The following is a 25838-nucleotide window of genomic DNA, read 5'->3' on the forward strand; positions in this document are numbered from 1 at the left end:
TGCAGGTGTATGAAAAATTAGTGTCTCAGTCTCCTCATCTTAATAATTGAGGAAATAATAGTATTAAACAGAAGGCTTAGTGTTGGAATGAAGTTATTGTATATGAGGTGCTTTGAGCAGTACAATGTAAGTTTTAGCTGTTATTATCATTTAGATCAAATAATGAATAGTTTCTGAAGAGTATAGGTAATTTGTTCATTTTCATTTTACTTAGAAGAAAGTTTCTTCAGTTTATTTTACCATTATATTTCAACATTTTGAAAAGGTGCTGGAAACAAAACTTTGCACCTGCCCACAGGATCTCAGTGTTTGCCTTTTTCAATATTAAGAATCAGTCATATTGTTGAGATTTTATTTTTCTTTTCCTAATTAGTATTTTATATGAGGTGTTTCTCTATTATTGGAATTAACATCCTAAGCATAGGGTGAAAAAAATAGCCTTTTTTTTTTTTTTTTTTAACAATGAGAAGTTCAATCAGGCTCCTATTACCTTTAGATCAGTATCCATCAATCTTTGAGCAGTTCTTTTTTTTTTCCCCCTAGCAAGATATTCCAGGTTAATTTTACATTGTCCTGGTTCTACTCATTAGAGTAACAAATTCTCTATAAGACTCTCTGTTTTCTGTAAGGGAGAAAAGTAATTAGAACCAAGATCTGGGTACTAGTATTTTCATTGCTTCTGGGTTTCATTACTTCTACACACCATCAGCAGACAGGAGTTTATTATTATATTTGTGTCTCTATCTATGTACGTATTCATCCATTCATCTACCAACCTATATATATGCATGTAAAACCTGAGATACATATTAAAATCCTCTGATTCCAATCCAATTAGCACAAGTTTCTTCTAGCATTTCATATATATGTGTGTGTGTGTGTGTGTGTATGTGTGTGTGTGTGTGTGTGTGTGTGTATATATATATATATAATTCTCTTGTCCAACAGTGAGACATTATTTATAAAAAATTGTTTCTCATTATTTATAAAAATTTCTTATGTGCTTAATCTGAGAATATAAGTGATGTACATGATTCAGATTCACTAATCCATATCACTGTGGAAAGCAAACCTGCTGGCAAGCATTTAGCCTGAGTTGAGATTACAGTCATTTTGATTTTTAGCTTGAAGAACAAGAACTTTCCAGCTCTGTGTGTGACATTTCCTGTGGATTTGTTGGCCAAAGCAAGGCAAATTCAGTGCAAATAGAAAGAAACTTCACAATTGCATGTATACAGAGAAGTGTGATGCACTGTGGAGCAGTGTTACTGTAACGATCCACCACAGTGTTCCACTGAACCCAGTGATTCATAACCCTTCATATGCAACATGCACACCTTCTGCCAAGATCTCCAGAATCTTATCTAATTATGGCACCAGGCTCAAAATCCAAAATTTGTGAGCACATCGCCTGGATGTGAGTAAATGAAGCTATTCTGAGGTCCCAAACTTCATTCACAGACCTCTGAGTTGAACAGCAACAGGGGACTTCCCTGGTGCTCCAGTGGTTAAGTCTGCCTTCCAATGCAGGAGGGTGCAGGTTCAATCCATGGTCAGAAAGCTAAGATCCTATATGCCTCTCCACAAAAAAAACAAAAACAAAAACTCAAAACATAAAACAGAAGCAATATTGTAACAAATTCAATAACAACTTTGATAATGGTCGACTTCAAAAAAAAAAAAAAAACACACACATACACAAAAAAAACTTTAAACAACAGATTATTCAGCCCACAATCTTGATATGGTAGGCAGAATTCTAAATGCCCTCAAGATTCTCTCTTCCTGGAATATGTTCCCTGAGTGTAGATGAACAGTTAATATGATAGAATATCTTTCCTACAATTGTTGCTGTTATTGCAGTTCAATCACTAAGTTGTGTCCGACTCTTTGCAACGCCATGACTGCAGCATGCCAGGCCTTTCTGACCATCACTGTCTCCTGGAGGTTGCCCAAGTTCATGTCCATTGAATTGCCGATGCCATCCAACCACCTTATCCTCTGTTTACCCCTTCTCCTCCCGCTCTCAATCTTTCCCAGCAGCAGGATCTTTTCCAGTGAGTCAGTTGCTCACATCAGTTTGCCAAAGTATTGGAACTTCAGCTTCAGCATCAGTCGTTCCAATGAATATTCAGGTTTGATTTCCTTTAGGATGGACTGGTTGAATCTCTTTGCTGTCCAAGGAACTCAAGAGTCTTCTCCAACATCACAGATCAAAAGCATCAAGTCTTTGGCACTCAGCCTTCTTTATGGTTCAACTCTCACATCCGTAAATGACTGCTGGAAAGACCATAGCTTGACTATACAGACCTTTGTTGGCAAAGTGATGTTTTTGCTTTCTAATATGCTGCCTAGATTTGTCATAATGATCCTTTCAAGAAGCAAACGTCTTCTAATTTCATGGCTGATGTCACCATCCACAGTGATTTTGGAGCCCCAGAAGAGAAAATCTGTCACTGCTTCCACTTTTCCCCCATCTATTTGCCACAAAGTGATGGGACTGGATGCCATGACCTAAGTTTTTTTAATGACGAGTTTTAAGCAGGTTTTTCACTTTTTCTTACCATTAGATTAACAATTTTCTCATCTATAGTTACTCAAAAAGGCAATTATACTAAGTGGATCTGACCTAACCAGGTGAGCATTTTAAAAAGAGGTGAAGCATCAGAGATTTCTGCTCCTGTTGACCTCAGAGGAAGCAAACTACCAGTTTGTAAAGAGAACCATGAAACCTGGGATGACGAGTGTTCTTTAGAAGCTCAGGTCCTTCATCCTGCAGCCATGGAAAACTGAATTCTGCTAACAGCAATCTTGGAAGAGGTAACACAAGAGGTCACAGCCCTGGCTGACACCTTGAATTTAGCCTCAGGAGACTCTCAGCAGAGGGCTCAGCAAATGGTACCCAGATTCCTAACCCCCAGATACAATGAGACAAAAAGTTTTGTTATTTTAGGCAGTGAGTTTGTGGTAATGTACAGTGTAGCAATTGAAAATTAATACAGGGGCCGATTTAATGTAGGAGAGACAGCATAATAACTGGTCCAGAGAACTTCTGAAATCCAGACACCTGTTTCTGGACCCTATTCTAGGGGCAAGGACTGGTCTCGGACTAGACCTCAGTTTTCCTCCCTGGACACAGCTCCTTATGCTGATTTTCTCTGTAGTTCTTGGCTCCACCCTTTAGATTACCCTCCCTTAAAAAATAAAACAGATGAAGAAATATAACAAAACAGAAACAAACTCGCAGAAAAAGAGAGCAAAATAGCAGGTACTCCTAGAAAAGAGAAGAGGGGAGGGGCAAGGTTAGGGTAGGGAATTAACAGGTACAGACTACTGTGAATAAAAGAAATAAGTGAAAAGGATATATTGCTACAGCACAGGAATATAGCCAATATTTTATATCTATAAAAGGACTATATAAAAATATTGAATGAATATATTGTACATCTGAAACTAATATTGTAAATCAACTATGCTTCAATTAAAAAACAAACACAAACAAAAAAGAAATAGTCCATGCTTTTGGCAAAGCATTCCTTCTCAAAATGCATTTCAAAAGTAGGGCCAAGAGGCCTCATTTAATTTTGAATCCTCTCAGTTCCTGCTTCTCCATCCAAGCTGTCAGGATTTTTAGTAGTACACTTATTTAAAGACCTTTATGAATTTCCTGGGATATTTTGGAGAACTTGCTTTGTGCCCCTGAAGTCATTCATTTCATAATACACCTCTATCTCCTTCTGGATGTTAGGCTACTGTGTAGCAATGTTAATATGATATTTTAATCCATCTTTGTCAAGCTGAACAAATCTTTTGGCATACCCTTAAACCACTCTGAGATTCTAAGAAAAGGCCTTCTACCACAACTTTGCTGATCTTTCCCTTGAGGCAACTTACTGCTTTACGGATTTTTGCTAGATAGACTGAAAATGTAAATGCTTTATTTTCCAAACCAGCGAGTCACTTCTATTTTTCCTCGAAAACACTTGCAAAATGAAGGGTTCCTTTTTGTCTCTCCTCTTTGTCCTCATACCTTAGGAAACTCAGCTGAAAGAGGCCAGATGATACTTGCAAAAACTGCCAGGACATGTCCTTAGCCAGATCCAACAATTCATTAGATACAGTGATTTTTTAAGGCTCTTTCATGCCGGCTAATTATTCTACCTCAGCATATATTGGTCCTCAACCCCCCATGCCCCTCCAGCAGCCCTTTCTTCACCACTTTTACAGAAATAGTAGCAGTTTATTTGCAGTTCCTCCAAACTGACTCAGGCCTCCTCCTGGTTTTCTCCTTTATTATCAATCTCCTTATATTCCTTGACAATGCCACATCATTTTAGGCTTTTGCTGTGACAGTGCTCCATTTCAAGGTACTGTTTCTATGTTGCTCTTGTTATTTACTTGCTCAGTTTTGTTCAACTTTTTGTGAGCTCATGGATAGTAGCCCACCAGCCTCCTCTGTCCATGGAATTATCCAGGCAAGAATACTGGAGTGGGTAGCCATTTCCTTCTCTAAGGGATATTCCTGACCTAGGGATTGAAACTGCATCTCCTGAATTGGCAGGCAGATTCTTTACCACCGAGCCATCAGAGAAACCCAAATCAAATATTTATCTGTAATTCCACACACACAGCTCAGCTGGTAACGAATCTGCCTGGCATGCAGGAGACCCCAGTTCGATTCCTAGATCAGAAAGATCCCCTGGTGAAGGGATAGGCTAGCCACTCCAGTACTCCTAGACTTCCCTGATGGTCAGAAGGTAAAGAGTCTGCCTGGGTTCAATCCCGGGGTGGGGAAGATCCCCTGGAAGAGGGCATGGCAACCCACTCCAGTATTCTTGCCTGGAGAATCCCCATGCACGGAGTCACAAAGAGTCGGACATGGCTGACCAACTAAGCACAACAAGCACAGTGCCCACACACACACACACCCCAACAATTATTGGCTTAAAATTATCATTAAATTATTATAAACATTTTCTCATGATTCTGTGGCTCAGAAATTTGGCCTGGACTCAAGTGGAGGTTGCCATGGTTGTTCTCAATGGGAGATATCATGTGGCTTCAGTCATTCATTTGAGGCCATGTGGCCTCTCTGCACACTAGGTGGTTAATGCTACCTGTCTTCTAAGACGCATGTCTGTAGCTTATTATCCTGGGCGTCTTCACATGTGGGAAGTGTGCATAGTTTAAGCTCCAGTGTAAAAGAGTGTTTTATGTCTCTGCTTGTGTTAAATTTCTTCTTGTCCTGTTGGCCACAGCAAGTCACACGGCCAAACCTAGACTCAATGTGGAGGTGACTACAGAGGGCATAGATACAGCAGGTTCAGGAAGCTCCAGTGGGAGGTGTTATTCAGATGATTTTCAGTCTTTTAATAGGAATATCCTCTGATGTTTATGCCCATGACTTGAAAATTCTATCACCCCCAAAGTTACTATTATTTAAAATTTTGGGTACCATGATGGGGTTAGCTACATGTGTTTCTCGGTGTTCATTGGACCATCTGGTTGCTCTCATGGAGGTCACTTCTTTTACAAAACCATTCTCCTTAGTCCCACTAGATCTGATCTGATTTTTCCCCTGCCATTCTATTAGTCTGTACTGATGAGGTTCGGTGGTTGTCTCAATGATTGCACTTGAGTTTCTAGAGGCACTCTGTTCTCTTCACACTGTGTCCTGATATTTTATATATATATAAAATTTATATATATATATATATATATATATATATATAAAACCTAGAATATATGTTCTATTACCCTCAGGTACAAAGTGCCTTTTTCTCTAAAAGAGATATACTGCATATTTTGAGTTACAGTAATGCCTATGATTTTTTTTTTCCTCAAATAAGTCATGTTCTAATTAAAAAGGAAGATTTCCAAACAACTTAATTTTATATTAACTCTAATTTAACTTAAGAAGACATGATTTTGAAGAAATCTTGAAAGAATTCTTTTGTCTTTCTGTCATGATTTCTTAATAAAAGTTGTTGTGAGCTAGAGGCATAGTAATAAGAATGCTTTTAACTTAAATCAATCATATCAGTTCATGGCCTCAATGTATTTTAAACTGACTCAAAGTAAAGAAACCACTTTTATTTTCGATGCTATTGGCATTAAAGCTTGATCTCTGAATTCTACAAACTGTATGTCCTTCATGCTGGATGGGGATGAGGGTTTGAAGAGGAAACAAAATAGAGAAAGAAAATCCCAGTGAGTTTTGAATCATTTTTTTGGTCAAGTGAAAATGTTACTACATTTTTCTCCTGGATACATTTATTAATAATTTATTTATTTTGATAATTATTTAGGACTATTTTTTCTGTCAGTTGCAATCCCTGATTAATATAAAACCTAATTAAGGCATCGATTCTTTTAGTTAGGTTATTGCAAGAAAAATTCAATTACAATCACATACAACCAAAAATTAATGATATTCTTTCTTTGTGCCATGTAATGAAAGTTGTATTTTTACATATAGTATGTTCAGTCTCAATTGATATCCTTTCCATAAAAGTCACCACCCTGTCATCTTCCACATCATCTATTTAGTCTCCCTCATATTAGTCATTAATTTTGCATATGAGCATTTGTCACTTACTTTGATTTAGACACTATACTTTGTGATGTGGAATAATCATTAACAAATATACTGCCTTCCCTCAAAGAGTTTTTATCCACTTTAGGAAGAGAGACAAACAGTCAACTTAAGTACAAAACAGTGAAAGTTGACAGGGGAACTTTCTGGCATTATGGAAATTTATTCATCTTAACTGTGTAGTGCAGGTGTACACATCTATCAAACTCATAGAAATTTAAAAATAAAATTGAAATATTTTATTTGATATAAATTATATTTCAAAACAAAGTTTATTGTGATGAGGGGCAGTCATAGGAGTAAATAATAAAGAAACATGTATTTTGGGGTTTGCACAGCTTTGAACCAAGGCCATTTTCACTTTATAGCCATCTTACAGTATTCCAGTTTGCCTTGCAATTATGTTTTTCTTTCTCTATTTTCTTCTCTTTAGATTTCTTCCTGTCACCTTCAACAAACTTTAGCCATAAGCTTGGATTTGATCAAATACTCTTCTAGTGGTCATGAACCTGCTGAGTGTCACAGAAAATTACACAATATGCTTGACTGTAAGGGGGAAATATAGTAAAAAAGGAAAGCAAAAATAAAAGTAAAATAATGGGAAATGTTTTGGAAAATATTTCAGGAAAAGATTGATAAGAGTGAGCAGTTAATAGAGACTGAGGGAATGAGTGTCAAAAAATAAAAACTATTCAGCTTAAAAAAACACACAATTCATTTGTGTTTAAATTTCAACTTGGGGTTTCTGCATTTTGGTTTTGATCTGTTTGATAATTAGTTTCTTGAATTTCTCTTGCTCTTTCATTTAAGAAATGAAACATATTACTCAGAGGTAAGTAAAATAACTCCAGATGAGGAGCAATGTATTCGACCACCATCTAGAAGAGTGAGCCAAGCAAAGACCCCCGTGCTGCCCTTTAATGTACGTGTTCCATGTTCTTTAATATGAATCTAGAGTCTCTCACCTGGAAGTAACTTATATGCAGAGAAATTACTTCAGTGGAGCTCTAGGGGACTATCTTCCTTTATTTATCCACCTTGCATGTCTTTTTCATAGGGATTTCAATAAAAAATAATAAACGATATTTGCATATTTATTTTGCAAGTAGTTTTTGAAATGCAGATTTCAACTTTTACGTCTTTACCAGGATTATTTTAAGTGCCAGGATCTAGATCTTAATTTTAGCTATTAAAATATCATTAATATCTTTAATACTATATAAATAAAGTACTTTGTAATAGTTCTCTGCTATGTGCTTTGAACACATATTGATTTCTCAGCCTGTTAGTACTTCAAAACAGCCTTATGTGGGCCTTGTTGCTGTTCAGTCAGTAAGTCATGTCCAACTCTTTGCAACCCCATGGACTGCAGCACACCAGGCTTCCCTGTCCTTCACCATATCCTATAGTTTGCTCAGACTCATGTCCATTAAATCAGCGATGCCATCAAGTCATCTCATCTCTGTTGTCCCCTTCTCCTCCTGCCTTCAATCTTTCCCAGCATCAGGGTCTTTTCCAAGAAGTCTGCTCTTCACATCAGGTAGTCAAAGTACTGGAGCTTCAGGTTTAGCATCAGTCCTTCCAATGAATATTCAGGGTTGATTTCCTTTAGGATTAACTGGTTTAATAAGATGTACGTATGCAGGAATTTTTTTTTTTTTTTTTTTTAAAGAAAGGCTGCATTAAATTGGTAGGCCCAGGGCTTCCCTCCCCTTTTGCCAGTGCCTGCCTGAGGTTTGTTTTTGTGTTATTTAATCCTTTAGTCTTTTTTGATTCTTTACAACCCCATGGACTGAAGCTCGCCAGGCTTCTCTGTCCATGGAATTTGCCAGGCAAGAATACTGGAGTGGGTTGCCATTTCCTCCTCCAGGGGATCTTCCAGACCCAGGGATTGAATCCATGTCTCTTGAGTCTCCTATATTGGCAGGAGGGTTCTTTACCCTTGAGCCACCACAGAAACCCTTGCTTTAGGTTTAAGGAACCACATCTCCAAGGCTGTCAAGATTTAGTAGGAGGAAAAAGAAAATGAGTTTGTATTTCTTTTCACCATAGATAGAAGGTGATTTTGGAAATAGTTTATAGGTTTAAATTTGTAAGAATTGACTTTGAAAAGTATTTCTCTTTCTCATAAGCAATGATCCTGAAATTAAAACTCACAATCTATATGCTGTCAATATTCTGTGTGTGTGTGTGTGTGTGTGTGTGTGTGTGTGTGTGTTTTGCTTTGTTGAATGTGGGATCTTAGTTTCCTGACCAGGGTTTGAACTTGCACCCCCTGCATTAGAAGCACAGCACTTTAACTACTGAACCACCGGGGAAGTCCCTTTTTATGTACTCTAAATTAAATTTAAACAGAATGATATTATTTGTAAGCTGTTGTCAGATAATTGCCACACAACTTCCATTCCTTTGTTTTCAACTTCGAATTAAGAAAGCATTTGATTCAATAGAGAAATATCCTGAATTTCAATTGAACTCAAAAAAATTTTTGTATAAAGTAACTGATTTACTAAATCAAATTTGTTTGTATCCATCAATATATCATCTATTTAAGTATGCATTTTAATCATGATGTGATTTAGCAAAATAATCTACTTAAAATATTTTTCTGAAAAAGTGCAAAGTAACATCAAATTACAGCAGTGATCCTCTTTCAAATTGTTATGTGGGGGAAAAATAGATTTTCTAAAGAATAGATACTTTATTATACATCAAAAGTGTCTCCTCTGGAAGCTTTTGGAGATCAATAAAAAAAGAAAAAAGATTAAAAAGTAAACTGTGAAATAGAACAGTTTTATGTGGCTGTATAGACCTATCACTTTTGAAAAGTGGTTGGTTGAAGGATTATTTTAATATTTTAAAATCAATACTACTACACAGAATAAAGGGAAGGCTTCAGATGATTTTATTTTGCTTTAAATAGGCAAATAATGCTCTTCCAATGTCCTTTGCCATTTTGTGAGAATGTTTTATTGGCAAAAATTTTGATTACATGCAATTCTAAGTGGTATACATTTTTCTGTGATGGATAATACAACATTATTTGGCCAGTGCCACTCAATTTGTCTAGTTTCTGGTGTTCCCAGTATATATTGTGTGTTGTAAGCCACCCCAAAATCAAATGACCTAAATGATTTTAATATTCCTATGGACTCTGTCAGCCAGAGAGGGGGTAGTGGGGTCCGACCTTCTTAGCCTACAATATCTGGAGCCTCATCTGGATAGCCTGAATGGCTCAGGGTGACTTGTATAGATAGGGCCAAAATACTTGAAGCTGGAATATCTGATTCTAAGATGGTTTTTTTTTTAAATTTTATTTTTTAACTTTACAATATTGTATTGGTTTTGCCATGTATCAACATGAATCCGCCACAGGTATACATGTGTTCCCCATCCTGATCCCTCCTCCCTCTCCGTACCATGCCTCAGGCTTTTTAAAGTCACACATCTGGTTTCTGCTGGGAAGGCTGAAGGCAGACACAGCTTCCATTGGTTTTTGTTTGTTTGTTTCATTTTAAAAATTATTTATTTATTTACTTGTCTACGCCAGATCTTAGTTTTGGCATGTAGGATCTTTTAGTTGTGGCAAGTAGAATCTTTAGCTGCATCATGAACTTGTAATTGCAGCATGTGGAATCTTGTTCCCCCACAAGGGATCGAACCTAGGCCCCCTGCATTGGGAGTAGGGAGTCTTAGCCACTTAGCTGGATGACACCAGGGAAGTCATCCAGCTCCCATTGGTGACTGGGGTGTTCCATAAACAACATGGAAACTGAATAGTGTGTAGGACACAGCTTCACTATGCAGCTTTCACAGTGCCAACTGGAACACTTTTTCTAGAAATACTTCTACTTGGAACCCTGATACTCCACTCTAGAGAGGTCATAGACATTTTAGTCCACAGTCGAAAGTCTGTGCTCTACCTGCCCCTCAACCAACCCAGCTCAAATCCAAAGCCCTACATGTGATACGTCTTTAAAATAAATCTGAAACCAATACTTATATTTGCACCAATCTGCTAAGTATATATAATTACTGAAAAAAAAAATGCTTTAAATATTCCAGCCCTATCCATTTTTATTGTCAGCTATGGTAAGCCCATTACTTTATTGCCTATGATTTTTTAATTGTAATAGCTATTCCTTTTGAGAAGGCAGATTATTTCTTAATTTGTGACCATACTCATTTTTGAAGTTTTATGTTTTTCCACAGAGAATAATTGACACTCTCTATGTTTTGTGCTATTTTCTGCATATCCATCTATCATCTCTCTCTCTATATATATATATACGGGATGAGTTCATTTAAAATTCTTTTAAAAAAATCTTTAGTGGAGTAGAATTGTCTTACATTGTTATGTTACTTTATGCTGTATTGCAAAGTGAATAAGATAAACATGTATTCACTTTTCTATAGATTTTTTTTCCCCACATAGTTCATTACAGAGTATTGAGTAGGGTTCCCTCCGCTATACAGTAGGGTCTTATTGGTAATATATTTTATACATAGTACTGTATATGTATCAATCCTGATCTCCCAATTTTTCCCATCCCCTCTTTCTGCCTTGATAATCATGTTTGTTTTCTACATCTGTCACTCTGTTTCTGTTTTGTGATCAAGTTCATTTGTATTTTTTTAATATTCCACATATAAGTAATATAATATCATATTTGTCTTTCTTTAACTTCACTTAGTATGGCAATCTCTAGGTCCATCCATGTTATTGCAAATCACATTATTTTGTTCTTTTTATGGCTGATTAATATTCCATTATATATATATATATATATATATATATATCCCACAGCTTCTTTATCTATTCCTCTGTCAATGGACATTTAGGTTGCTTCCAGCCCTAGCTATTGTAAACAGTGCTACAGTGAACACTGGGATGCAGGTACCTTTTTGAATTATGGTTTTCTCCAGATATATGCCCAGGAGTGGAATTGTAGGATCATATGGTAGCTCAATTTTTAGTTTTTTAAGGAATTTCCATACTGCTCTCCATAGAGGCTATAACAATTTACATTCCCACCAAGAATGTGTTAGGGTTCCCTTCTCTCCACACTCTCTTCAGCATTTATAGTTTGGAGATTTTTTGTTGATGGCCATTCTCACCAGTGTGAGGTGATACCTCATTGTAGTTTTGATTTTCATTTTTCTAATAATTAGTGACATTGAGAATCTTTTCATGTGCTTTATGGCCATCTGTATATCTTCTTTAGAGAAATGCATATTTAAGTCTTCTGCCCATTTTTTTTTTTTTTTTTTTTTTTTTTTACTGAACTGCATAAACTATGTGTGTGTATTTTGGAGATTGATCCCTTGTCAGACACTTCATTTACAAATATTTTCTTCCTCCATTATGAGGATTGTCTTTTCATTTTGTGTATGATTTCCTTTGCTGTGCAAAAGCTTTTGAGTTTAATTAGGTCCCATTTGTTTATTTTTATTTTCATTACTCTAGGAAGTGGGCCAAAAAAATCTTGCTGTGATTTGTCAGAGCGTTCTCCCCATGTTTTCCTTTAATGCTCTCATAAGATTTTAGTTTCATTTCAACAAACTCTATTAAGGTAGCCAATTCAAGGAACATTCACAGGTTGGTATTACCCCCTAGATACTCAGATCTTTCCAATCTTTAAACTGGGGATAACCACTCAGTTGTAAGGAGATGACAACCCACTACAGGATTCTTGCCTGGAGAATCCCACAGACAGAGGAGCTTGGTCCAAGGGGTTGCAAAGAGTAGGACATGACTGAGTGACTAACTCACAACCACTCAGTATGTAAACTGAGATTTCCCAGTTCCCTTCACTGAGGATAACCCACTCAGTGCCTAAACTGAGCAAAATTTACCTAGTCCTTCAATTGAGGATAACCCAGGTACCTCTTCTTGAAACTAAGTTTCAAGGATAACCTATTCCCTCACTTAATAAAACAGTATCATCAACCAATAACAGTAAATCCTAGAGCCAGGATAGATTCACCCAAATTCATCTGAACTCCATGGAGGTGGATGGGCACAGGAGGCCTCTGCTGGTACCAAGGCTCTGAATCCTTGTAGAGTTCAAGCAAAGTAAGGGAATCTGCTCTGGTACCTTTGTTGGCTGGTCATAATCTTCGACTAAAAAATATTTTCCCAACCTCAAAATTGAAAGTTATGTTTTATTCAATGAAAACTTTTAATACTTCAAGCCCAAGAGGCAGAATCTCAAGTGACCCTGAGAGAAATGCTCCCTAAAATTCTTAATTGTAATTTTTGTAATTTATAAGAATTAAAGAAGTGTTCAAATGAAATGCAACTAAATTGATGCAGCTTATGCATCAAGATGATGACTTGAGTATATACCTTTGCTTCCTGTTCTTTAAAGAAACAATGTAATGACAATAAGCAGACACAAAAGGAAATGACTCCATTTGTTGAAAAGGATTCTTTGGATGATTAAAGATTTTAATAAATTTCTAGAAGAAAGAGAGGAAAGGATGATGATGAATAAAACAGAGCCAAGAAACTCGAAGCCTAGAATTGCTCACTCTGGAGCAGGAGTGAGGAAAGAAAACTAATCTATACAGTAAACCTCAGTCTCCAAATTTAGAATCAGGAGGAAAGAAGGTGGGGGGTAAGGTTAGGGGAAAAGTAGGCCTCAAAATAGGTCAGTTGACTAAAGATAGGTCTGTGGAAAGTTAAACCAGTATGAGTCTGTTCCCCCTCATCCTTTAACTATTATTTTTAGCACTTCCACATTTTTTCCTTTTCTTCCATTAAACTGAGCAACTTATATTAAAAGGTGGATCATTGACTTAATAAAAAATGAGAAAACTCACTTTCTTATTGTAAGATTATACTACCTATATCTAAAACTATAGAAAAATTATGTATAAACTGACATACCAAAAATTTCTCTCATTAGTGGAAGAGAGAAAGAATTAAAAATTGCCAATGAAAAGCACAATTATTAAATTATAGATTTCTTTTGGATTTGGGTATATTAATAATTCACCAAATTGTTATCTCATGCCATATAACTTATTTCAATAGTATATGCAGCCAGTTAAGTTTCAATTCCATGCTAAGTCCAAAGATTCAGAATTATCTTTAAAAGAGAGCAATAGTATAAAAGTAGGTGTGGTAATCTCTTAGTAGCCAACCATTGTTTGCATTTCAAGTTAGAAATGACGAAGTCAGAGAAATGTCTGCCATTAAATTATCTTATTTTATTGACAGGAGAGAATACACAATGACTGAGAGAACAAGAATGCATTGAACTGTTGACACGACTGAATGCTTGCTGGGTGAAAAATCAGTAAAGCCAATGATGGCACTGCCACTTTCCAATAAGAGAGCAACTTCTAAACTTTCAGATTTAACTGCAAACAGTAAGTTAATAGCTGATCTGTGGATGAATTTATGCATGAAGTATACCTGGACTTATGTTTTTCTATCATCCAGAGTCAGTTCCACATTTTTCCTGAAGATGTGTGTGTGTTTGTGTGTGTATAAATAATGCTCATTAACAACGAGTGCTGACATAATCCAGTGTAGAATACATTCTTTAAAATTTCCTGATTTATCCTAGAACAACTCTATGTGATAACATTTACTCTGATGGTGTGAAATCATAGACTGTAAAATTGCTGGTACCTTAGTGCAAATCAAGGCAGTACACCAAAACATGTAAGTAGTCACTATTCTTCACTGTCATGTACTGCTCCCCCTCAAAAAAACAAAAACAAAAACAAATTTCATTTAATAAAAATGAATATCTTTGAATGTTATTAAATTTGCACACTTGAATATTTGTCAATTTTAATATGTCTACTGAGATTTAATTGAAATATCATAAATTTCATATATTTGGGGCATGCAGTTTGGTGTGTTTTGACTAAGGTATACACTTGAGAAACCATCCCCTCAATCAAGATAATGAACAAATCCATCAGGCTCAAGTTTCCCATGCTCAAGAGCAGCTTCTTCTCTCTTTCAGGCCAACTGCAGCAGGACTATGTCTTAATGGTGAATGATTTGCTTCACTGTAGTTTAGTTTGTATTTTCTGTATGTCCACAATCTTGCTATCTGTTTATCTTCTTTAGTGAAGTATCTGCCCAAATCCTCTATTTTTTATTCAGTGGTTTGGTTTGTTACTGAGTTTCAAGATCTCCTAGAGTCTAAATATAACTCTATTATCGGATTGTGATTTTCATTCTTTTCTCTCAGTCTTTGTCTAGCCTTTTCATCTTCTCATGGCATGTTTTAAAGAGCAGAAGTTTTAAAAATTTTAATGGAGTCCAGTTTACCACTTCTCTTCTTTAAGACACTACCACTTAATGAGTTTTGGTGTAGTATCTAGGAATAAGATCTAAGATGATCTGAAAAGATTATTAAAATAATGTTATCAAAGTACTATAAGGTAAGAATTTCTTCATAAACTTCAAACAGAGCAAAGTATAGCAACATGGTAAAAGCAGAAGCAGATAAAAGAATTCAGCTCTCTTTTATCAATCTAGACATTAAGGAACTTGTAAAACTGTAATTCACTAGCTTTATTGTTGTTTAAAAACTGCAGCTAATTTTTATAAAACATGTCTTTATATTAATATGTGGCAGGTTTATCACAATTATTTTAAGTAAATTAATATATACACTTTTAATTTTTTTTCTCAGTTCTAATTTCCAAGATGACAAATGTACATCTAAAATTTATCCAGTATAAAATCTATTTTGGGTGTCCTGATAATTTTCAAGTGTGTAAAAAATCCAAAAACCGAAATATTTGAGAAATACAAATTAAGACATATTGAGGTAGAGGTAGACAGGCTCTAGATTTGACATTTACAATCAGCCAGCCTCCTCTCTGCCTTTCCTGAGATAAAAGATTGGTGGGCTTCAGTATACATGTCCAGGACTGATACTGAAGTTGAAACCCCAATACTTTGGCTACCTAATGTGAAGAGCTGACTCATTTTAAAATACCCTGATGCTAGGAAAGATTGAAGGCAAGAGAAGGGGACAACAGAGGATGACATGGTTGGATGTCATTACCGAGTCAATGAACACGAGTTTGAGCACGATATGGGAGATGGTGAAGGACAGAGAAGCCTGGCGTGCCATGGGTTGCAAACAGTCGGACATGATTGAGAGACTGAACAACAACAACACATGCCCAGAAAGGACCCTTGGATTCCAAAGTCAGAGGATAATTCCAGGCCATAATGAATCTTGCTCCTCCCAAAAACCTTCACTTTGAGATCCATCTTGGCTAAGGTGTGCATGCTCACCCCAGGGGAGGGTCCTAAGACAAATCAACCAGGGGAAACAAAGCAAGGTGTTCGGCCAGAGGGAAGACAAAGACTCAACTTGGAGAACTGCCCCCTTATAAAGGATTTAAACTTCCCAAAGGCGCGACTTGCACTCTGAGCTCACGCATGTGCCTTTCTGCATGTACTTTTTTTTTTCAATAAACTTTTTACTTACTCTTTACCTTCTGCCTTCTTGCCTGATTTTGTTCTTGACTAGGCAGGCAAGACTAGGGACCTTAGCCATTACAGCTGGCTTCTGTGGTCCAGTGGTTAGGACTCCTGGTCTGGTAAACTAAGACGTTGCTTCCAGCTACTGCTTGCTGCAAGCTGCCACTTACTGCTAAGAGCAACTGGAATCAATATAACTAAAACATATATGGGTAGAGTTATCACTTTTCATCTAATTCACAAGAGAATTAATTCTCAGGTAAATCAAGTAATTTTTCCAGTGCCATCCAGGCTTTGATTTAGGAAATGAATTTGGAGAATGATGGAAAATATCAAGAATGCAGAAAAAGCAAAAAATACATTTACAAAAAGGAAAGGTTGAAATTTGATTGAAACAGGAGAGAAGAGGACAGAGCACAACCTTTAAGAGAAGGATATAACCCAAGGACATGACATAAACTGATCAGACCAAATAGGAAGATGACAGTCAACTCCCACTAGAACTTGAACCTCAGTATATGCTCATTGGAACATATTCCCAAGTTAAATGACACCCACAGACGCCATGACAGTTCCAAGGCGAATCAGAAAGGTCAAAGTGTGGGCCGTGGCCCAATTTTTGGAAATCCCCACCCCCTTCCCCCAAATAGCCAGAATATTCCTCCCACTCATTAGCCTATGGAATTACCCACCCCTATGAAAAAAACTGACAGTACTGAGAGCACTCTTGCCTTCTGAAACAGCCAACACTCTGTGGACTGTTTCTCTCTAAATAAATTCACTCTTTGCCATCAGGGCTTCACTGATGGCTCACATGATAAAGAATCTGCCTGCAATGCAGGAAACCTGGGTTCAATCCCTGGATTGAGGAGTTCTTCTGGAGAAGGGAATGGTTACCCACTCCAGTATTCTTGCCTGGGGAATTCCATGGACAGAGGAGCCTTGTGGGCTACAGCCCATGGGGTCACAAAGAGTTGGACAAGACTGAAGGACTAACACTTTCACTTTCACAGATTTTATCTATCACTTTGTCTCTAACTGAATTCTTTCTGAGACAAGACCAAGAACCTGAGCTTCATTAAGTCCTGAGACCAGGTGTGTCTTAGTTAAAGACTGACTTTTAGTCCCAATCTAGGTTTTGGTTGGGTTTGAGTCTTCACCCGTGGGTTCAAGCCCCAGTCTGAGTTGCATAGTTTCAACATCATGAGAAAGAAGAGGGGATTATGAATTCATGCTATTAGACCCTATTTTGGAAGTCTAATGTACTTTCAGAATCTGTACTTTCTTATACTCTTCTTACTCTGCTGAAATTTCTGGAAGATTTTACTGTTGTTTAATTTTGAGTGTTGACTTTAGAAATCATCTTTGTTATTTTATGCTATTTTTATGCTTTTGCCTTCAAAGCTTCATTGAGAGAAGTTAGGCTTGGATATAATAAACATTTGTTTGTAGCTAGTAATGACTTCAAGAGATTGTAAAGAACCTTTTACCTTACTGTTCCTCTATTATTTTTTCTCTCCCATTAATTTCTGTTTCTTTTAAGTACTGGCACACAGTGCTCTTAATTTTTTTTTTTGAAAGCTCTTTTCAGCAGATGTCTGAAAAATGTCAAATTTCTTCTAACTCCACATTTCAGCATTATTCTTTTTCCTAATAACTTTAATATTTTGTTCTATTTTCTCTATATTCTTCTCACGTAGTCTGGGGATTCATAACTTGCCTTTAATAATTTGTTAAAGAAAAGCAATGACATTAATGATTCCTGCTGCCCACAGACATGTATTTCTGCAATGAATATGATTTTTAGATGACATATTTACCATAGATCCTTTCCTTTATACAAGTGATTCTTTCATTTATTATATTTATTTTTGTAAAATTTTCATTAAAACCTATTCCAAATATATATTGAGTTGTTTAATGAATGTCAGACACTGATCAAGTATTGTGAAATAGTTGTAAAAAGCAAATAAGGTATCTATTTTCAAAAACCTTATATTTGAGTAAGCACAGGCAAAGTAATTTAATTATTAATGAAATAAGACTAATGCAGATAGTATTAAGAATTATTATGAGAGTAAAATAGAAAAGCGATATGAACTAAATGACAGTAAGTTGTGTTTTTTTTAAATAGGTAGGACAGAGAAGCCTTCTAAGGAATTTGAACTGAAAAGTAAACAAGTGAAGGAACTAGTTGTAAGGGAGGAAAACTTCCTGATCAAGGCGGACTGCAGTGCAAGTATTCATATACAGAAATAATTTAGGTGCTCTAAGACAGAAGAAAACAAAGCTTGTCAGCTCACAGTAGCTAGAGTAAAGGATAAAGTCAACTGTTAGATAAGAGCTAAATCGTTCAGAGTTTTGCAGAACAAAATAAGAAATTTATCTTGTATTCTGAGGGCAATGAGAAGACATGGAGAAGTTTAAAGCAGAGTGACATAAAGTTATGACGATTATTCCAGCTACTTTGTGAATAATCAACTGAAAGGGCAAGAGCAGAAGCAGGAAGATCATTTAGGAGGGTGTTACATGACTCCAAGAGAAGATCTAGAGTTGGCTCTCACTAGGATGGTACAATAAAGAGAGCAGACTGATGGAAATCAAGACATACTTTGGTGGAAGAGACTCTCTGGGGAATGATTCAGGCTGTTATCAGTGTTTGGTCCCTACTTGTCTGGGGAAGGACAGTAGCGAGATGGGAAAAATGGAATTGGAGGTATCTACATTATGTTTGTTGTTGAAACTGTCAATGCAGGATTGTCCATAGCAATTATATTTACACTCATCCCATACAAATGCACATCAATGGAAAAGGAACAGTGCAGTTTTATGTATGTTCATGTGAGTCTTTGCTATTTATTTTTGGTTTGTTTAAACAACTTGTTATTTATGATGATTGCTTTCACATCTTGTTTAACTTTTCAGTAAAAGATGTCCAACAATTAGAATACTAGAACTCTTTTGCTATTATTAAAACCATACTTTTCAATACTCACCCTTTAATGAAATTAATTTATTTTTCTTAATAAGTTTTAGAATGTTCATAATTTATAATTTATGGTCTCATAACATATCTTGTAGTGTTGTTTCAAGATCTATTTGATTTTTCAGTAAGCATTTTAATTGAACTTACAGTTTGAAACATCCCACATTTTCTTTTTATTTTTAATGTTGTTACCATGGTAACAATAGCTGTTTCTCATCTAACAATTTCACCTCAATGAAAAAGCTATGCCATTTTAGACAGAAATGATAGGATGTATAGTTTCCTGATCTCTCCCTATCATTTTCTCTTTATCATCATGATGACCGAATGTAATGCTTATTTTGAAATTCTGATTGTGTAATGCCATCTTGCTCTAAGGTTTAGAGCAAGTCTTAATTCTTTTTATTTCATGTTGCTGTAATGTACATGCTAAATGGCTACCTGATTTTACCACTTAAACAATAATCATTCTACTATTATAGTTTTGTGGTGTGAAAGTTGACTTACAAAGCTGAAACTCCTGCTGGGATACTCAGTGTATTTAAGCTTTGAGCTTTGCAATGTGCTGTCTCTGCAAGTCTAAATTTAAAGTGGGTGCCCTGATGCAAAATTTTGTTTTATTTGAATCAAATGCCTGTTTAAGCTCATTTAAAATTTTAAACACCGCCCCTCCCTTTTTTTTGAGAAAACCTTATATAGGAGCTATCTGCTACTTGACTGTCCAATATCTATTCTCCCTTTAAAATATTGCATCTTGATTTTATTATGAGCTATGAAAGGATGTCAGTTGAACTGTCTTCTGGGAGACCATGAAAGGTTCTTTTTCAGCTGTGATGTACACTTGTTTGTTTCTCTTTTCTTCTTACATGCTTTCTATAGATGTTGACCAATCATTTCAGAGACCATATTGGGCCATGAATAAGTAATTTGAGCATAAGCATCATGAGGCAAGGATGGCCAGGGAGAAAGTTAAAAGAAAAAAAAGATCGAGCTTCTTCTGGTCATTTTGGACCCTCCATAACAGCCCTGTACTATCTACCTCTGGATTTCATGTTATGCAAAGAAAGCTGAGTGCTGCAGAATTGATGCTTTTCAAATGTGCTATTGGAGAAGTCTCTTGAGAGTCCCTTGAACAGCAAGGAGATCAAACCAGTCAATCCTAAAGGAAATCATTCCTGAATATTCAATGGAAAGACTGATGCTGAAGCTGAAGTTCCCATACTTTGGCCACATCATGTGAAGAACTGACTCATTGGAAAAGACCCTGATGCTGGCAAAGGCAGGAGGAGAAGGGGATGACAGAGGATGAGATGGTTGGATGGCATCACTGACTCAATGGACATGAGTTTGAGCAAACTCCAGGAGTTGGTGCTGGACAGGGAAGCCTGGTGTGCTACAGTCCATGGGGTCTCAAAGAGTCGGACATGACTGAGCGACTGAACTGAACTGAAACAACATAAACCTTTATACTTTGCTTAAGTCATTAGATCTTCTTTTAGTATCTTTCAAATGTATTGCCTAACTCATGTGCCTTATATAATAAAGCCAACTGTGGTGTCTGTACACGTTGATATTCAACATCTGATAATATTAATAATTCTCTCTGAGATTTAATTTATGTTAATTCTGTGAGTTAATTTGAACCTTCCATTTGACCTTCACAGCAACTCTATGAAATATGTATTATTAACTCGAATACTCTGGCCACCTGATGCAAGCTTCTGACTCATTGGAAAACACGCTAATGCTGGAAAGACTGAAGGCAGAAAGAGAAGAGGACCACAGAGGATGGGATGGCTGAATGGTATCACTGATGCAATGGACATGAACTTGGGTAAACTCCAGGAGATGGTGGGGGACAGGGATGCCTGACATACTGCAATCCATGGGGTCATGAAGGGTCAAACATGACTTGGTTACTGAACAACAATGAACAATTATCATCTCCTTTGTTTAGATGAGAGAACTTAATAATATGGGGTGGGTAAGAGTGCTTATGAAGGTCACATGGCTTCTGGGTTGTGTTGGCCATTGAATCCACTCGACTTGTCCCAGATGAACATTCTTGACTAATAGCTTTATATGCCCTCTAGAAAGATGTCATCACAGACTCAATGGACATGAGTTTGAGCAAACTCTAAGAAATAGTGAAGGATAGGGAAGCCTGATAAGCTGCAGTTTCATGGGTTTGCAAGGAGTCATACAGGGCTTAGCAGCTGAACAACAAGAAAGCTGTAGGTCTGTATTGAAATAGGGCCCTAAATGGAGTCTGAAAGAATATTTTGCCATTAAAGGGAAACAGCTCTAAACCTGGTTAATGAAGTCACAATAGTTTGCAGTTTTACTCAACATCTTATTCTTTTTTAAAAATTAATTTATTTTGAATTGAAGGATAATTGCTTTATAGAATTTTGCTGTTTTCTATCAATCCTCAACATGAATCAGCCATAGGTATACATATATCCCCTTCCTTTTGAAACTCCCTCTCATCTCCCTCCCCATCCCACCCCTCTAGATTGATACAGAGCCTCTGTTTGAGTTTCCTGAGCCATACAGCAAATTCGTGTTGGCTATCTATTTTACTAACAGAAGCAGAAGATATTAAGAAGAGGTGGCAAGAATACACAGAAGAACTGTACAAAAAAGATCTTCATGACCAAGATAATCACGATGGTGTGATCACTGACCTAGAGCCAGACATCCTGGAATGTGAAGTCAAATGGGCCTTAGAAAGCATCACTACGAACAAAGCTAGTGGAGGTGATGGAATTCCAGTTGAGCTATTCCAAATCCTGAAAGATGATGCTGTGAAAGTGCTGCACTCCATATGCCAGCAAATTTGGAAAACTCAGCAGTGGCCACAGGACTGGAAAAGGTCAGTTTTCATCCCAATCCCAAAGAAAGGCAATGCCAAAGAATGCTCAAACTACCACACAATTGCACTCATCTCACACACTAGTAAAGTAATGCTCAAAATTCTCCAAGCCAGGCTTCAGCAATATGTGAACTGTGAACTTCCTAATGTTCAAGCTGGTTTTAGAAAAGGCAGAGGAACCACAGATCAAATTGCCAACATCTGCTGGATCATAGAAAAAGCAAAAGAGTTCCAGAAAAACATCTATTTCTACTTTATTGACTATGCCAAGGCCTTTGACTCTGTGGATCACAATAAACTGTGGAAAATTCTTCAAGAGATGGGAACACCAGACCACCTGATCTGCCTCTTGAGAAATTTGTATTCAGGTCAGGAAGCAACAGTTAGAACTGGACATGGTACAACAGACTGGTTCCAAATAGGAAAAGGAGTTCGTCAAGGTTGTATATTGTCACCCTGTTTATTTAACTTCTATGCAGAGTACATCATGAGAAACGCTGGACTGGAAGAAAGACAAGCTGGAATCAAGATTGCCGGGAGAAATATCAATAACCTCAGATATGCAGATGACACCACCCTTATGGCAGAAAGTGAAGAGGAACTCAAAAACCTCTTGATGAAAGTGAAAGTGGAGAGTGAAAAAGTTGGCTTAAAGCTCAACATTCAGAAAATGAAGATCATGGCATCCGGTCCCATCACTTCGTGGGAAATAGATGGAGAAACAGTGGAAACAGTGTCAGACTTTATTTTTCTGGGCTCCAAAATCACTGCAGATGGTGACTGCAGCCATGAAATTAAAAGACGCTTACTCCTTGGAAGGAAAGTTATGACCAAGCTAGATAGCATATTCAAAAGCAGAGACATTACTTTGCCAACAAAGGTTCGTCAAGTCAAGGCTATGGTTTTTCCTGTGGTCACGTATGGATGTGAGAGTTGGACTATGAAGAAGGCTGAGCACCGAAGAATTGATGCTTTTGAACTGTGGTGTTGGAGAAGACTCTTGAGAGTCCCTTGGACTGCAAAGAGATCCAACCAGTCCATTCTGAAGGAGATCAGCCCCAGGATTTCTTTGGAAGGAATGATGCTAAAGCTGAAACTCCAGTACTTTGGCCCCCTCATGCAAAGAGTTGACTCATTGGAAAAGACTCTGATGCTGGGAGGGATTGGGGGCAGGAGGAGAAGGGGACAACAGAGGATGAGATGGCTGGATGGCATCACTGACTCGATGGATGTGAGTCTTAGTGAACTCCGGCATTGGTGATGGACAGGGAGGCCTGGCGTGCTGCGATTCATGGGGTTGCAAAGAGTTGGACACGGCTGAGCGACTGATCTGATCTGATCTATTTTACATGTAGTAATGTAAGTTTCCATGTAACTCTCCATACATCTCACCCTCTCCTTTCCTCTCCCCATGTCCATAAGTCTATTTTCCATGTCTGTTTCTCCATATTCTTTAATTATCTGATTTAACATACCTTTGTGGGCATTGATGTTATGCAAACACTCTGTAGAAGAATGTTTTTTTCTCCCATTAAATTACCATTAGTAGTCTATGAATCAAAATAAAAGAGTGAAATTCAGTCTCAGAGTCAGAAATAAAGGAAAACAATAATGTCTTAATAAAGAATAAATACTCTGTCTAGAATTCTATGGGAATTACTAAGATGGGTCCTAAAATCACAGGGATATCAATTATTTATTGACTAAATTCTATCTGCTGTAGTGTACAGCACCTCAAAGCTCAGTACAGAAATTGTCATATTTAAGCAACAGCATTATGTCTAGAGTACAATACTTTCCCCATTTTATAGATGGAGAGATGGAGAACTAAGTGAATATTAGGCAGTTCAGAACATTCACACTCCATGAGTATATAAAGAGCATCTTATTTCATGTTGTATTGCTTCTCCTTAAACAGTGCCTGTCATATGGTAGATACTCACTAATAATGATCTTGAATAAAAATCACACATCTGGAAAGGGATGGTGTTGGTTTTAACACTCCATGTTTATGCAATGCAACTTTACACCACTATTCTGTAGTGTTTAATTTGGAGAGAAGTTGAAAAGTCTGTTCTTAAGATAGAATTCCAAAGAGATAACAGTTTAAAAGATGCTTGCAAAGTAGATAATTATCACGCTTAGGCATTGGTTTGGGGGAAGAACCCTTTGTTATTAGAAGAAAACCAGGAACTTTAACTCCAGATCAACATGAAGCAAATTATTTATATTTATATATAGTTATTCCTGTTGTTGTCATCAACTCATTTAAAGATATAATTATGAATGTTCGCCTTGAAACCTGTATTTCTCCCTTGGCTCTATTTTGTCAGGAGCATGATGCATTATCACATATTATTAAGTTCAAAATTTTTCTCAACTACTAGACTTATAATTAAAAAAAAAATATTGGCTATAAGTTTGTAGTGTTAATGATAGTAACTCAGGAGTACATTTACTCTGGCTTTTCTTATTCCTCACACTGACTCTGATGATGTATTGTGATAATGCATATAGAAGCATTAAACTCATGCTTTTGATTAAACTTGTGCTCTAAATACCATTTTAATTATACAAATGTGTGTTTCAGTGTGTGTGAATAGATGTAATATTTTTTTCATGGTCATGTGAAAGATTTTGGTTGAATTAACTGTAAAACCAGATAATTGCTTCTTAAAGTATTTAACTGTTCAGCAACTATACCTGACATATATAAAGATGTTACAATAATTAGACAAATTAAATCTCTATCTTATTAAAACAGAAGTTAAATCACTTGTCTTTAACCTGTTTATTTTTAACCCTACCAGGAGTTCTTAGACATTATTTTTCTAATTACTCTCATGTGAAGTTTTATACCACAGTATACTGTGTATTTCTATCCTTTATGCATATCTGATTTATACATTAAAAGGTAAATACGTTTATGCATATCTGATTTATACATTAAAAGGTAAATACGTTTCACTATCCCCACCATCTGTTTCAGCATCCTTTCCCAGGTGGTGCAGTGGTTAAAAAAAAAAAAAGAAACTGCCTGTAGTGCAGAAGACTTGGAAGATATGGGTTCAATCTCTGGGTCAGGAAGATCCCCTGGAGAAGGAAATGGCAACCCACTCCAGCATTCTTGCTTGGAAAATTCCATAGACAGAGAAGCCTGGTGGGCTACAGTCTATGGGGTCTATGGGGTCACAGAGAGTTGGACACAACTGAGCATGAGCATGCACATCATGCATAGTAGCTTTAGTAAGAACTTCATGATAATTAAAATAATTGACTTGATGCAGATTGAATGAGACCCACTGTATTACTGGATCATAATAGTGAGACTGAAATTTGAAGTGTTTACAAGTGTGCACAAAATTTTTGCTAGCTCTCCTTTCAGGAAGTAGAGCTTGATTCTCCTTCCTTTTGATGGTGGTGGTGGTGTTCAGTCACTCAGTCATGTCCAACTCTTTTCAACCCCACTGACTGCATGCCAAGCTTCCCTGTTCTTCACTATCTCCCAGAGTTTGATCAAACTCATGTCCACTGAATTAGTGATGCTACCTAATCATCTTATTCTCTGCCACCCCCTTCTCCTTTTGCCTTCAACTGTCCCCATTATCAAGGTCTTTTCCAGTGAGTCAGTCCTTCACATCAGGTGGCTAAACTATTGGAGCTTCATCAACAGTCCTTCCAAAGAACATTCAGGGTTAATTTCCTAAAGGATTGAGTGGTTGAATCTCCTTGCTGTCCAATAGACTCTCAAGGATCCTTTCCAAAACCACAGTTCAAAAGTGTAAATTATTTTGTGTTCAGGCTTCTTCTCACATTCATACATGACTAATGGAAAAACCATAGCTTTGACTAGACAGACCTTTGTCAATAAAGTGATGTTTCTGCTTTTTAATTTGCTGTGTAAGTTTGTCATAGT

The 25838-nt window shown here is 36.8% G+C and overlaps 1 long non-coding RNA gene across 2 annotated transcripts in view; it reads left to right on the forward strand.

Annotated features, from left to right (window-relative positions):
- The window catches only part of LOC123333733, a 268037-nt gene that overhangs the window by 124097 nt on the left and 118102 nt on the right, over positions 1–25838 (forward strand). The window contains exons 2-3 of one of the 2 annotated variants that reach the window (XR_006551223.2): positions 13821–13972; positions 20712–21520. This is a non-coding gene — a long non-coding RNA (uncharacterized LOC123333733). Of the gene's footprint in view, positions 1–13820; positions 13973–20711; positions 21521–25838 lie in introns of those variants that run through there. The other variant, XR_006551222.2, reaches the window with a different exon arrangement.

The sequence above is a fragment of the Bubalus bubalis genome, chromosome 5, assembly GCF_019923935.1.
Source record: "Bubalus bubalis isolate 160015118507 breed Murrah chromosome 5, NDDB_SH_1, whole genome shotgun sequence".
In the NCBI taxonomy this organism is placed as follows: domain Eukaryota; kingdom Metazoa; phylum Chordata; class Mammalia; order Artiodactyla; family Bovidae; genus Bubalus; species Bubalus bubalis.